Source organism: Magnolia sinica, chromosome 1, assembly GCF_029962835.1.
Source record: "Magnolia sinica isolate HGM2019 chromosome 1, MsV1, whole genome shotgun sequence".
Classification (NCBI taxonomy): domain Eukaryota; kingdom Viridiplantae; phylum Streptophyta; class Magnoliopsida; order Magnoliales; family Magnoliaceae; genus Magnolia; species Magnolia sinica.
Genome location: NC_080573.1, coordinates 51,867,454 through 51,883,790, shown reverse-complemented (window position 1 = coordinate 51,883,790; position 16,337 = coordinate 51,867,454). Strand labels below are relative to the sequence as shown.

At 40.9% G+C, this 16,337-nt stretch overlaps 1 non-coding gene across 1 annotated transcript; it reads left to right on the top strand.

The window, feature by feature from the left end:
* The first annotated feature begins 1,376 nt into the window (after positions 1 to 1,376).
* On the top strand, positions 1,377 to 1,482 carry LOC131223136 (small nucleolar RNA R71). Its single transcript, XR_009160306.1, has one exon. It is a non-coding gene; the product is annotated as a small nucleolar RNA R71 (small nucleolar RNA).
* Positions 1,483 to 16,337: the final 14,855 nt, after the last annotated feature.

The window sequence follows — 16,337 nt, the reverse complement described above, 5'->3', positions numbered from 1 at the left end:
CAATTATCTCTCTTGGTACACGAACAGATCGATCAGAAAGTTGTAGTGTGGTTAGGGTGGGTTTTAATTCACCCAAACCTAACTGTTAGTATACCGAGTAGGGAATCAGATTGACGCTCGCTCCTAAGTCAAGAAGTGCATGATCAATTCGATGGTCTCTGATTACACATGATATGGTTGGGCTACCAGGATCTTTGAATTTTTGTGGCATGTCTTGCTTTAGGATGACACTCACTTTCTCGGTCAAGAAGATCTTCTTTTGAATACTCTGCCGTCGTTTGGTCATGCATAAGTCTTTTAGGAATTTAGCATATGAAGGTATCTGTTTTACGACATCAAGTAGAGGAATGTTGACTTTCACTTGTTTCAACACCTCTAGGATATCCTGAGAGTTAGAGAGAGGTTTTGGTGCGACCAACCGTTGAGGAAATGGAGCAACTGGCTTTTCTATAAGTTCTGGTTCTAATTTTTGTGGGGCCTCACTAGATCCATCATTGTTATCCTCTTTTGGTTCTTGAGGCCTTTCGGGTTTAACTAGAAGGGTTTTATCAATGATCTTCCCACTCCTAAGAGTGGTGATGGATTTAGCGTGCTCCATTTGATTTGAAAAGCTAGGGTCACTTATTTCATATTGCGGCTTGGGATTGGGGAGAGGTTGAGCAAGAAGCATCCCCTTCCCTCCACTTGTTAATTATGACTCTATCCTTTGAATAGATGACGCAAGCGTTCCTAATGCTGTGTGGACATCATGAAATGCTTGTGCCAAATTTTGATTAAATAGCTCTTGTTCTCGAATATGTTTTTGAACTGGATCCTCTTGAGGTTTCCCTTGATTTGGAATTTGATTGAAGAAACCTTGAGGGGTAGCAGTTTGTCCATTTCTCCAACTAAAGTTTAGACGATTTTTCCAACCAGGATTGTACGTATTAGAGGTCGGTCCATTGAAAGGTCTTTGATAAGTATTTACAGCATTGGATTGCTCATTCAACACTTGTCAAAAGGCAGGTATTGTAGGATAATTTTCAGTTGTATGAATGTTGCAATCACAGATGCCGTAAACACTTTCATTAACCTTATCCTTCTTTCCTTCCATGGCCTCAATTTTTTTCATGAGCATAGTCACTTTATACTTGAGATCATCCTCTTCTTTTAAGAGATACAATCCACCTTTCTCCTTAGATTGAGTCGGTCTAGACGTGGTGTTCGATTTTGGGTAATAGTCCCATGATTGTGTTTTTTCAACAAGACTATCGAGATAATCCCATACCTCGTCGACATTTTTATTAATGAATTCTCCATTACACATTGTCTCGACCATTTGGCGCATGGAAGATGTCGGTCCATCGTAGAAAAAATTTATAATGCGCCACGTTTCAAAGCCGTGTTGTGGGCATGAACTAATCAAATCCTTGAACCTTTCCCAACATTGGTAAATGTTTCATCCTCCTTTTGGGTGAAGTTCATGGTTGCTTTTCTAAGGGTAATCATTTTATAATGTGAAAAAAATTTCTTTATAAATTCCCTCTGCATTTCATTCCATGTGCCAATGGATCTAGGACGCAGTGAATGTAACCATGTCTTAGCCTTCTCCTTTAAGGAAAAAGGAAAGAGTTTCAGCCTGACTGTGTCCTCAGACACATTTTGAAAATATAAAGTAGCTATGATCTCATCAAACTCTTTCAAATGTTGATATGGTTCTTCATATTCAAGCCCATGGAACTTAGGAAGGAGTTGGATAACCCCTGGCTTGATGTCCATATGTCATATATTTTTAGGAAAAATCATGCATAAGGGCGTACTCACCCCCACTGGTTGTACATAATCTCGTAAAGTACGAGGCGGGGGTACTTGATGTACCTCATTCTCATCCTGAATGTCCTCCACCCTAGGTTAGGGTAGAAGAGGTTGGTTCTCAGCCATCACTTGAATTAACTCAGGGGATTGCGAGTAGTGTCTAGTCCTGCGATGGATAATCAACCCCTCAACAAATCCTCCTTTAGTCAAGAGACGTCGAGTGTTGTCACGAGCCCACTTGGGCATGAAACACTCGCAGCCCTCAATTAAATTCGAAACCTAATCCTAAGAAAGGAAATAAAAATCTAGAAAAAGAAGGTTGGAAAGAAGATACCAAATTAGAGTCCCTAAGTTAAAAACCTGGAAAACAAAACAAAATAAGTTAGATTCTAAAAAGAGAAGGACTAAATTTAGAAAATCCTTAAAAAGAAAGATAGAAGTAAACTAGTTTCTAAAAGAAGAAATTCCTAAAAGAAAGTGAAAATTTCTAAAATAAATTTGGAAAGTCCTAAACTAGAAAGTAAATTACTAAAAAAGATCTGAAAATTAGAAAGTAGAGAAAGAGTTTACCGAATTAGAAATTTCTATCTTAAAAGCCTACAAAATAGGAAGGTTAGTTTCTAAAAAAGTCTACAAGTAGAAAATTTCTAAAAATAAATTAGGAAACAAAGTTGGATTCTAAAAAAGTTAGAATTAGAAAGTTACTAAAAATAAAAAATAGAAAGTTAGTTTCTAAAAAAGGGAAAAATTTCTAAAACTAGGAAATAGAAAGTTACTTAAAAGAAGAATCTAAATCTAAAATTAGAAAAGTACAGAAAGTAATCGAAGAAGTTAGAAAGATGATACCAAATGAGAAGTTCTTATGTTAAGATCCTGCAAAAGAAAACAAAAGAGATTAGTTTCTAAAATAGAAAGTCTAAAGTTAGAAAGTTCCTACAATTGAAATAGAAAGTTAGTTTCTAAAAAGGAAAGTTCCCTAAACCTAAAAGCTAACCTAGTTTCTAAAAACAAAAGAGGAAAGTTTCTAAAAATAAACTATTTCCTAAAAATAGAAAAATACTAGAATTAGAAAATTTTTAAAACTCAAACCCTAATTCTAATATTAGAAAAAGTAGAGGAATTAGAAAGGGATTACCAATTTAGAAGTTTATGTCAGGATCCTACAAAACAGGAAAACAGGTTAGTTTATAGAAATCAGAAAAGCTAAACCTAAAGTTATAAAAAAAAATCCTAATTTTAAACTAATCCTAAAACTAGTTAATTTCAGAAAAATATAACAGTCAATCCCCGGCAATGGCGCCAAAAACTTGTTCACTCCCCAAGTATAGGGTTGTGATGTGGTAATAAACTCGGTGAGACCGAGGCGAATCCCAAGGTACTGATACCTGTACATTACCTGAAACTAAATAGAACTAGAACTAGACTAAGATGAAATCTGAATCGTGTGTAAATTGAGAAATAATGATGAAATAATTATCTAAAACTTAAAGAATTCATGGAAAGGACACTAGGGATTCAGAGGATCCACTTGTAGAAATCAGGGAGATCTTATGCCTGTTTCAAGAACTTAATTGGACTTAGAGTCCCATCTTCATGAAAATCAAGACTGAACTTCCTTTGAAATAATTTTTAAGAGATGAAAGGTATATGAGTTAGAATGGATTTCATCACCAAACCATGCCCATGAGACAAAATAAACAACAGAATTAAACTAATTACTAATCAATCAACAATGTATGAAGGTTAGGAAGGCTACCGTCATCCGACCATGCCCAGGAGACGATGGTGAACAATAGGGCTTCCTGACTTCATAAACATAAAAAGGAAAGGAACATGCTCAAAGCTATCACAGACCTATTGTAATTTTAGTCACAATAGACCATTAAAAACTAAAAAACATTCCCTTAATTAAACTAAAATTAACATGCGTTCAGTTTAAACAAAAGGCACAAGAAAAAAGTCTCCCATCACGCTACAAGCTTCACCTCTTAGCCCTAGCTAAGAGGTTTAGCCCAGCAACATGATTAGGCTAAACATCCTGAAAGAAATAGTAGAAATAAAACAAATAAAAATTAAATACTACTCTCTCTCTCTCTCTCTCTCTCTCTCTCTCTCTCTCTCTTTGTCTACTCCACGACTGCCTCTAACTGCCCCCCTTTCTCTCTTTCTTTCTCCCTTTTTATAAATAGCCTGAGTGGTGTAGAGTCCGTGCTGGAGTCGGCATTGGGAGAGGCGGTAGGCCACTTACGCAATTACCCTGCGTGTAGCTTTTACGCTGATGTTTGGCAGCCCCCACAGACGAGTTCTGATAGAAAATCCACTCCGTTCACTAAGATCAGCACGAAAAACCGGTCAGACATGACCTTTTTTCTTCTATTTTGGTGTGGCCTACATAACTTTTTGTTGCTCCATTCGTCCTCCGTTTAGACGGTTGAAAACCGATCTTCGTTGTTTCTTGAAATTTCGTCATCTAGGTTAGGATGATAGGGAGCGTGGGCTTCTGATGGACGGTCCAGATCCGATCGATGAAGCACGGTGGTGGCCCACAAGATTCCTTCGTAGGCTCTGTTCTTGCGTAAACTGAGAGAAAAACATATTTCTTCCACTGTGCTGCTGGTGGGGCCCATGATTAACATCAATTGTGAAATCCACACCGTCCATTGAATTACTGGCAAAAATCTAGTGGGAAGGGGTAGTTTTGGTTGAATTTTGGTGCGATTCAGTGATGTTTTTCTTCTGTCGTCCATCCTACGTTTGAACGCGATTTACATATGTGTGCATGCATGAGAACATAAGGACACCTAGGAGAGGGTCCAGCCTCCCCTATGAACGTAATGGACGGTCCAGATCTTGCAAAATGATGACGAGTGGGGCCCACTAGTGAAAAATGCACGGACAGCGTATAGACGTTGTCCATTCTTTTGCAGAGGAGAGAGGAAGACGGGTCAGTGTGCGCTGACCCGTTTTCGATTTTTGGTGCACGGCATGTGCACGTGTGCTATGCACACGCACACCCTCTAGGTAGGGTCCATCGTGACGTTTATGAGAAATCCTCTCCGTCCATCTATTTTTTCGCCTCAATTAAAGCGTTGAGTCCAAAATTGAAGCGTATCCAGAGATCAGGTGGGCCCCACTTAAGGATTTCAGTGGCCAATCTGTCCGTTGGGCCACTTGCACATCGATCCAATGGATGATTTTTGACTTCTACGGTTAATTTATGATCCTCATGCCACTTATAGAGTTTTAAGTTGAACGGATGGTGGGAACCCTGTGATCTTGCATTTTAGACATCTTTCAGACTACTTGAGCTTCAGTTTCTCGATTTCCTTGGATCCCTGGCATGCAAATCTGTCGATCTTGGTCTCCTGGGGTCTGTCCCATGCTTTGGTGAATTTTGAACATTAAATCTCAGCTTTTAGCACCCTGTTCCAGTCTAAGCTCCTAAAGTCACCTTGCAACACAAACACAATTGAAATAGGCTGTTAAACAGTATCATGTTCATAAATCCAGGCAGTAATTGGGGTCTGATATACAATATTTGACCCTCAACAATATGGACCACTGACAATGTCCTATAACAATCAAATTATGCTAAACATAAACAACATGCTCATCATCAATACCACCTGGCCACCATCAAGTTAACAATACTACATCACCATAATTTAAAATCATACCATCATCATCATGTTACCACACTCGTATTATCATCTCAACCATTAACAAGTCTGTCCCACCAAGTTGTATCTCCCATATTGACCGTAGAATATATGCAAGGGATGCGGTCCTATATATCATGTCACGCCCCAAACTTGGAAAATGGGCTCACAGAATTCCCGATCATCGAATCCGGTAACGACAACCTCCGTAGTACCCCATTCTCGGCTCCCAATTCCCATACACTAAGTTCTGATCCTTGGATCCTACAAGGAGGATCTTTTAATGTACATTTATCTCGTAAGAAGAATAACCACAAGTATACCCAAATCACAAAGGCAACATCATCATCACATATCCACTAATATAAACATTTGAATACAGTGCTGAAAGGGAAATACATAAATTGAAAATCAAAGCTCCAAAAGATGGATGCACGCTCCAAGCTCAATGCTTCTATGACCTAACGCCACCTACATGCATCTATCGTGCATAAGCTAGCTTATAAAAAGCTTAGAGGGTGGTGTAAGTGTGTGCGGAAGGTAAGTGCCAAGTATGCAATATCAGAGTAATGTGAAAACATACTGGTATGTCTATAAATACCATCAGTCTTATCTAGGCTATGCAATACAAAAACATAATAAGCCAATATCATGTACTGATGAAGCAATTAATATAGAACATCTATGTAATGCGGAGACATAGTAAGCCAAATATCATATACTGAGATGCAATGCAATATTTAAATCCTGATGAGTCCATGAACACCGTCAGCCGTATCTAGGCCATATAAATGCAAAAACATAGCAACCTAAAATACCATATGTCGTGAATCTAATGTAATATTTGGTGCGAATGAAAAGACCAAGCTGGAGTGTGAAGCGAAGATGATAGTATGTACTATCGCAGGCTATGGGGTCAATCATAAGGGACTTCTATCCAAACAAGTCCCATACCTAAATTTGGATAGCTAGACTCAATGTGGTAGACTCCTGATCTCAGGTTGGTCACGTTCCCCAACAGAAATCTTAGCCATTACAAAGGTACACATAACAATTAGTTGCGCACTACTAGCCCGAGTGGATAGTGAATGAATAAATGAATAAGTAAAAATGCTGAATAAGCAACTCCTGCTCAATAAGTCCACATATCAGTACTGTACATCTCTGGGATCACCACCGGGTCTATTACACTCTACGCCCACTTGCTGCCCCTATCCGAGCACACAACTAAGTAAGTGAAAGAGTCCTCACTATCCTCCTGCCAATATCGGGTCCGGCTCATCAATAGAGGACCCATTCCTCAAGCTGGTCAAACTTAACCTATATATTGCTCCCTCACTCAGGCAAGTAAGGTCACACACCTTCCCAACTGACTACGACACAGTGGGAGACGTGGCCTAGTAGTATAAGGCCCTCATGCGCTCATATATATCCACTCGGTTTCGACGTTGGGGCGTCTCCTGGCTACAGAGGTTTAGGGATTTTCATGCAAGGACATCTATTGTTAGACCCGTATCCTACTCCGTACCTTTCGTATGCTTTCGCAGTCATTTTGGTCGAATTCTGGCAACCCTCGACCCGTATCTGGTGTTTGCGCTCGATCCTAAGCTGGGTCTCACATACCGAAGTCGGCTAGAATCGAAACTTGTACCTTAGCGACTGCGCCGTCACCGCGGTTCTAACGTCGTGACTCACGCACCGAACCGATACCCAGGCTAGAAGTTGTGGGTCCGCGTTCATTTCGAAGAAACGCCGCGCGTTGTGAACTTCGAGGGAATCTATACGACATGTCATATCAAATCTAGTTAAGTACACCACCTTACCTCCATGCCACCTCACCCAATAACAAGTAAAAGTGGCCTCTGTCTCTTTTCCCACAAGTCAAACCTCTCCCTCCCCTCACTACTCCTCTTTTACAAGTTTTCAAACAAACCCATCCCTCTTTACAAATTTTCAAACTAAACCCATATCCCCCTTACATCATCCCATCCTCTCTCTCTCTCTCATTTTCTCAAACCACCCAAGCACCTCACGTCCAAGCCTTTCTAAGCATTTCCAAGAGCAACAAGTGTGGCCCACCCTCTCATCTCTCATCCCCACCATCAAAACCCCATCAACCTCCATCAAAAGTGAAGGTAAGGAGCTAAGGAGTCCAAGGGATCAAGGAGAAGGCCTAGAGGTGGGTGATCTGCCGTTGTTTTTTATTTTAAAGGGCCCACTTGTTGCGGGACCCACTTGCTGTATGCATTGTATTTGGAAGGGCCCAATAGTGGCGGGGTCCCTCCCCTTCACGTGTATTTCTCTCTCTCTCTCTCTCTCTCTCCTTATATGAAGATGATGATGAAGGGTGTGTGGCCCATCTAGCGTGTGTGTCCCACCATGGATTACATATTTTTAATCCATTTACCTTCATGTGGGACCCGTCATTTGGATGTGTGGATCTACACCATCCATCCCATTAGTGGGTCCGGACGGAAGGAAAAGCACAAGTATCAGCTTCATCAAAAATCAGGTGGGCCACATACATATGGGATCCACCATGATGTTGTGTATATCCATGCCATCCAGCATCTCTAGACGTTGGACGTGAGCCAGGGGTGGCTAACATGGAGTGCGTGCGCTGACATGGGTAAGTACTAACAAGCTAACAAAAAAATATATAATAATATAATATTATATTACAAATTTGGGGTGGACTGCTCCTACAGGCCTCACTTTGATGTATGTAGTTGATCCAACCCGTCCATCCTCTTTCTCAGATCATTTTAGGCGTTGAGCCGAAAAATGAGGCTAATCTGGTTTCCTGGTGGGCCATAGTATAGAAAACAGTGTTCTTACCATTGAAATACTCCCTGGTGTTTCTGTACATCAAAAATCACCTAATATTGGACTTGATAGGTTTATATTGAGCCACAGGGACCAATGGCTGGGTTGGATTTTTCTGATGCGGGCCCCATCTGTGAAAAACCGTGAGAAAACGTTTTTTTTTTAAATGAAGGAAAGAAAGCAGCCACTGCTGCTGCTGCTGAGGACGTTGCAGCGTCCTGCACTGGTGGTCGGACGGACAGACGGGCTGGACCTACGGTCCAGCCATGGGCCCCTTCATGATGTGTGTTTTGTACATCCACGCCGTCCATTTGTTGGCCCCCCTCCCTGGCTGTGGGCCACCCAAAAAAATAAGCCATATCTAATGCCCATGATAGAGGAAACAGTGGGATTGAATGTATACGATTGAAACCCCTTTTTGGGGTCAAAAGTTTTAGATCAAAATGAAATTTGTTTTTCCTCCTCAATTCAAGTCACGTGTGACCCTATCAACAGGTTTGGATGGCAAACAAACATTGCAGTGGGCCTAGGTCATGTGTGACCATATCAGCAGGTTGGGTGGAAGATAAACATTATGGTGGGCCCCACATGGGACCACTAATGTATGTATTGTATCCACGTCCTTCGTTAGTGTGGAACCTCACCATGAAGCAGGTACTTTATCTATGTTGTCCATCCTTATGGGACCCACCATAATGCGTGTGTTTCATCCAAACCGTCCAACCATTTTGGAGATTATTTACAGTGAGTTTGAATGTCCACCATTAAAACTCTTGGGGCTACCAGGTTTGGACTAAAATGATATTTGCTTTCCCTCTTAATTCGGGTCTGTGAGACCTTATATCAGATTGGATGGGATATACATGATTTGGCGGGCCTTGGGAATTTTAAATGGTGAAATCATTATCACCACTTATATTTAGGTGTGGCCTATTTGATATAGTTAGGGCCTATTAGTGTAGCCCATTATAATGTACATAAGGTCCATTAGTGTGGCTCATTGATGTGGCCCACTTGATGAATATAATGCCCATGTGATTAGGCCCATCTTGATGTATTTATGGACCGTTGTTGAGGCCCACCGTGATATATATACGAGACCCATGTTATAAGGCCATTTGATGTATTAAAGGCCCTTAGGTCGAGGCCCAACAGGATATAAATAAGGCCTATTGCAATGTGTGATTCATCGTACCTTGGGACCAATGTTGGTTTGATGTTCACATTGTAAGGATAATGTTGGTTAAATGTCTGCATTACGACTCTCCCTAAGGCCAATTAATAGGCCCATACTTGTAGTGTGTAGGCCATCAAGGCCCATCTTCATTATAAACAGAGCCCATTACCACATAACATGCTTAGTATATATCCATGATTCATGATCATACACATCATATGTATGCCTGATGTGAGGAGTGACTGATCATAGCATATGCCTTTGGATAGATTGTTTATGGGCTCCCTGATAGGCAGAGTTACCTTACACGAGCGCGTGGTATGCGCAGGATTGTTGCATGACTGGTAGTGTGATTCATGCATTTGCATTTGTTTGGTTGTGATTATTGTATGCCCTAGCGACATCAGGGCCATAGCCTCCACATACACATCGTGGGTGGCTAAATTGGATACCAGAAATATTGTTACTAAGCATTAGGGTGCCATAAATGTCCCTAGATGAAAATTTCTAAACCCGATGGTACGAGGATGACTCCAACGTCGATACTGAGTGGATATATAAGCGCACGAAGGCCGAATACCAGGAGGTCGCGTCTCCCATTGTGTCATGGTCAGTTAGAAAGAGGTGTGGCCTTACTCACTCGAGCGTAGGGGGCAATACTAGACTGAGTTTGACCAGCTCGTGAATGGGTTCGCTATCGGCTTGCTGGATAGATATTGGCAGACTATTGGTCAGGCAGATAGTGAGGTTTCTTACGCTCACTTAGACTGTGCGGTTGGGAGAGCGGCAGTGCCATTTGGAGTGTACTAAACCCCGGTGATTATCTAGTCTGAGAACCGTACTGATTTGATGCTTTAATGAGGCGTTGCATTGATATGTGGATGTGAATTGGCATACTTAACTTGCATTATGCACCACATAGCCTTGGTACGGCTGATTGCATTCATGTACTCATCAGCATGACTCCGCATTACTCTGACCTTGCATTTTGGACACGCTCATATTGCGCACACACTTACACCACCCTCTAAGCTTTCTATAAGCTTATGCACGATTGATGAGTGCAGGTGATGCCAGGACGCAGTCATAATATAGTAGCAATAGAAGCATGCAGTCAAACTTTTGGAGTTTCTGTTATTTGCATTATCTTCTATTTCCTTTCAGACGCATTGTACTTAAAAGTTTTTTATCATAGTGGATTTTGTGATGATGTTCTTGTGGTTATTGTTTGTGAGTTATGCTTGTGGTTATGCTCACTACAAATCAGACTGATGATTATAAATCCTCCTTATAGTATCTCAGGATCAGTACCTGGTGTATGGGTGCTGGGAGCCGAGAATGGGGTACTACGGAGGCTGTCAGTGCCGGATTCGGTGATAGAGAATTTTGTCAGCCCGGTTTTTGAGTTTGAGGCATAACATCTATGGCGCCTTTATGCTAGAACCAAACATTTTTAATGTCCCATCTGACCATCCATGATATGCCTGTGAAGGCTACGACCCTGATATTGTTAGGGCATACAGTAGTCATATCACAAAATACATTATGCATACAGTAGTCATATCACAAAATACATGATGCATGAGTCATATAATCCAAGCATACATCAATCCTTTGCATACCATGCACTCATGTGGGACAACTCCGCCTATCAGTGAGTCCCATAAACAACCTGCCCTATGACATAGGCAATTGTCAATCACATCTCATAACAAACATGCAGATGATGCATATGGGCATGTATCATGATGCTATGCTATCACATACTCATAATCGGTATTAATAACCGGCACTGATAACCAACATCGATAATTGGCATTAATGATCAACATCGATCTCGATAATCGGCACCAGTAATCAACATCGATACTCTGCCTTGATAATCAGCTCCGATACAACATCGATAATCGGCATCGATAATCAACATCGATAATCAGTATTAATAATCAGCCTCGATAATCGACATCGATGAGAACGGGCCTAACAAGGCCTAATGGAAGGTCACAATGTGGACATTTAACCATCATTGCCCATCAATGTGGACATTTAACAAACATTGCTCCTAAGGAGTGGCCCACATTAAGCCTAACATATAATGGGGCCCATAGCCTCACTTAAGGGCCTAATATACATCACCATGGGCCCCACTCAAGGGCCTTAATACACATTATGATGGGCCTCACATACATCATATCGGGCCTCATCATATCAGCCAATATACGTCACAATGGGCCGCATTACGGTGGGCCACATACATCATAATGGACCACATCCCATGGGCCTCAAATACATCATAATGGACTACTCACACAGGCCCAATATACATCACAATGGACCTCATATACGGGCCGAATATGCATCACAATGGGCCTCATACATTGGCCATATGTATGTATGTATATGTGTGTGTATATAATATATATATATATATATATATATATATATATATATATATATATATCACAATGGGCCTCATATCCGGGCCTCAAATATACCATAATGGGCCCCATACACGGGTCGCTAATGAAATTATGGTAATGACCGCTTTAGTTGAATTTGAAATATGCCAATATGTCCTAGAAGGGGGTGAATAGGACTTTCATAAAATTTTATAATAATTTAAAATCCTATCACTCTAATCCTAACAGTAAGCATACATTAGGATTACTCAAAAGTAATTCTACTGGCTTCCAAGCCTGGTAGAGGATCCAATCACAAACTATTTGAGAAATGAATAATGTGCAAATTAGTTTATGATGGACATGACTGTGTGTGTAAGGTGTGATCTCAAATAATCAAATATGAAAATACTTAAGGAAATCACATAAGTAATGGAAGACAATAACAATCTCAAACATATTTATTTTTATAGTAGTTTGATTACTTGTCTACTCCACTCCTGGCAACCACACTCAACTATTGAGTGTACTAGATTTCACTAAGGAGGTTTCACATGGTTCACCTCTAACTTGAGGTTTTAAATCAGGTTCACCTCTAACCAGTACAACCTACACATAGGCTGACTGTTTATACTCCCACGAGCAAGGGTCAACACATAGCACCCGATTTTAGGCATACTAGCCAAGGATCCACTCAAGGAACCTCAATTGTTTATGCGCCCACGAGCAAGGGTCAACACAACGCACTCGATTTTAGGCACACTAGCCAAGGATCCACTCAAGGAACCTAACGTTTATGCTCTCCATAGAGTAAGGGTCAACACAAAGCACCCACCACGTACACTTCCGTCGGATGCCTCCAAGAGGACTTGCAAGGGGTGAGAAACATTTTGACCTAATCCTATAAAGGAATGATCACAAGGGTCCTTTGGACTCTATTGACTTACTAATAAGTAGATGAGCCCTATTCAGCATATCATCGAAGATTTCCTCCTTTGTTGATGAAGAATCTTCCGCTTCCTTGAACTGTAACTCATAAGATGTACCAATACATGACGATGGGTTGGGTCAAGGTTGTAATGGAATCTTACCTTATTGAAAGTTTTCCTATAAGGGAAATAGAGTGATTCCAATCATTTATGCATTCAAGGCATCCCGGCTTAATGATTTACCATTAAATTGGTAGTTGAAGGATCTTAGAATGTGGAAGTTCATTCCCTAATCCACTCTATTGAATGTTAATGATGAGGGTGGATTGGAGGATGAACTTCCATGAGAGAAAGGGCTTTGAGTATATGATTTAGGTTAAACACTCAAAATCACTCTCTTCTTTCTCTACCAGCAACTAAGGACAAGATCTCTATATATAGGCAAAAGGTTCTAACAGATATAAAAGGTCACTTTTATGACAGAGTTCGATATCATCGAACAGGGTCGACCTCATCGAGCGTATACTCTCGATTGCATCGACTGGCCGCTCGACGACACAAACTCAAATTCATATGCTTTTGAAACATTTTGCCAATTGGTCAAGGGAATCAAACCTCCGTCGATGTCATCGGATTTCGAACGCCGATTTCATCGACACGAGGATCGATTCCTCGACATTTGAAAATGAGAGAAACATGCCTTTGAAATATTTCAGGTTAAGGACATGATCGAGGTATACTCGATATCATCAGAATTTAAATGTCGATGATATCGGTAGTCGTGTTGATACATCGATAAATCCAAGGGATTTTTCAGTTAAGCTTGCTGGACAGTTTACGTCCATTCTTGATGCAATCGACCTAGCCTCAATATCATCAATATTTAAATATCGATTCTATCGAGTGACCCTTAATCCAAGATAAAAAAACCACCTGAAAATATTGCTGGTTAACTGTGTGTCCAAGACTGATATCATCAAAGGCCTTTTGATATCATCAACATTTGAATTCTGAGGATATCGAGGAGAACTTTGATATATCGAAGTTTTATGATTTTCCATAGAAAAACAGGGACACAATATCTCTGTTGTTGATTTTATCAAGTCAACTTTGATAGACTCGAAATTTAAATTTTGATGATATTGATACAGTTATCGATACATCGATAATTCTGTCTAGAAGTATATGCGGTTGCTGGACAACTTATGTCCTCATTCGATACTATCGAGTGAGCTTCGAGGACATCAACAGCACTTGTCGATTACATCGATCAGTTTATCGATAAATCGACTGAGGTAGAGAACTTAGAGCTCTTCTAAAATTTTGAAAAAGTTTTCTAACCTAAAAACCCTAAGATATGCCAGTGGAGATAATGATTTCCACTGTTTAAACCACACAGGGCCACGATAACATTTATTTTCCATCCAATTTGTTCATAAGGTCACAAAGACCTGAATTAAGAGGAAAAACAATTTTCACATTAATCCAGAACTTTTGTGATACCAAAAGGATTTCAATGGTAGTCGTTCAACCCCCCACTAATATTTGCAGTGTGGTCCACCTGATAGGAAGATCTGCCTTATTTTTATTTTTTAGTCTCAGGCCTTAAGACAAGCTCGCCAATTGGATGGACGGTTTGGATGTAACACATACATTAGCAGGCCCCATAGAACTGGTGATGAATACAGCAGCTATAGAGCTGAAGAGGTTATCTGGACGGTGAGATATAACGCATGTATCATGGTGTGGTCCACATGCGTGGCCCACCAACTAAATGGATGGACAGTCTGGATAGCAGACTATCTGATCAGACGTACTAGCTGACACTAGTACATCAGCTATATAGCTGGTGAGGTGGTAGACCAGGCAATCCACTTTCCAGATAGGTGGGTCCCACATGTGGCCTACCACCTAAAGATATATAACTACACACACACACGCATACACATATAGTATATGATATATTATTATATTATTATTTTTTTAACTTTTGTTTTTTTTAAACGTCCAGCCCTTGGAAGTTCAATTGACGGATGGCTAGGACATGGATCGTTATGTGGGACCCACGTACGGATTGCTTGGATCTAACATGTACATCATAGGTGGGGTCCACGTCTAGTGGACGGGACGGTGTGGATATAAAATACATACATCACGATGGGATTTCCAATGTTCATGGTGTGGATCTAATTCCATTTTACAAGGTGGGCCGCAATAGGAAAAATAGGGAGAGAGAGAGAGAGAGAGAGAGAGTAACGGCATGCAATGGAGGGACCCCGGCACTATGGGCCCTCCCTTCCATGCATTACAAAACATACATCAAGTGGGTCCCATTATATGTGGGCCCAACAATCAAAATCAATGGTGGAGATCCCTTTCCACCATAAAATGCAAGGTCTAGATGACCATTCCATAATGAGAAAATAAACATCATGATGGGTTCCATGAAGAATGGCCCCATCATGGGATATCATATGAATCATGGCACCTAGGGTCCAAAGTGAGATCCATACCATCAATCGGTAGGACCCACTTAGCCCATCATCAAAAACACATTCTAAACCTACAACACACCCATCGATTTCGCTTTTTCTAGGCTCCATGGACTCCTTAGCTCCTAGGCTTCGATTTTGATAGAGGATGATGAAGATTGAAGGGTGGAGATGGGAGATTGGGGGGTAGGAAGTGGGCCACACCATATCATCTCCATGGGAAGCTTGGACGTCCTCCTTTGGTAGTTGCTTGGGAGATGGACTTAAGAGAGAGAGAGAGAGAGAGAGAGAGAGAGAGGTGATGTAAGAGTGATGGATGATGGGTGATGAATGGTATGGGTTGTGTAGGAGAGAGTTGACTTGAGGAATGGCTTGTGTACTTGGGGATAGGATAGAGTGATGGGTTGTACTTTGATTGATTGATGTGATGGGTTATAGAGATTCTCTTAAAATTCACAACTCACGGTGTTTTTCTTGAAATAAATGCAGGTCCACAACTCTTATCCTACGTACTGCATCGGTGCGCAAGACGCGGCGTTGGAACCGTGACGACAACGCAATTGCAAGAGTACAAGTCTCAGGTCGAGTCGACTCAGATATACGAGATGTGATTCAAGGTCGCACACAAACACCGATTATAAGTTGCGGTTTACCAGAATTCGATAAGGAGGATCGCGAAAGTCTATGAAATGGTATGGTCTAGGATACGGGTCTTATAGCTCTCCCCTCCTAATAAAAATTTCGTCCTCGAAATTTAAACCACAACACAACCAATTACAGAGCTCACCAAGGGAGGGAATATCTCATCACTATAGATATAATCATAACATACCAACATAATCAAACACCTAAGAGATAGGGATAACGCTCATGAATCTCAGCCTCTTGCTCCTAAGTGCCTCCTCTACACTAAGATGACCTCCTCGGATCCCAGTAAAAAATGATCGAGACTAAAATACTATGCAGCCTCACAATATCAATGGTAGGGAGCTATATCAGAAAGTTCTAAGTTATTCAAACTCGGAGATCTGATCATTCTAAGTTCTCAATAATCATAGAGT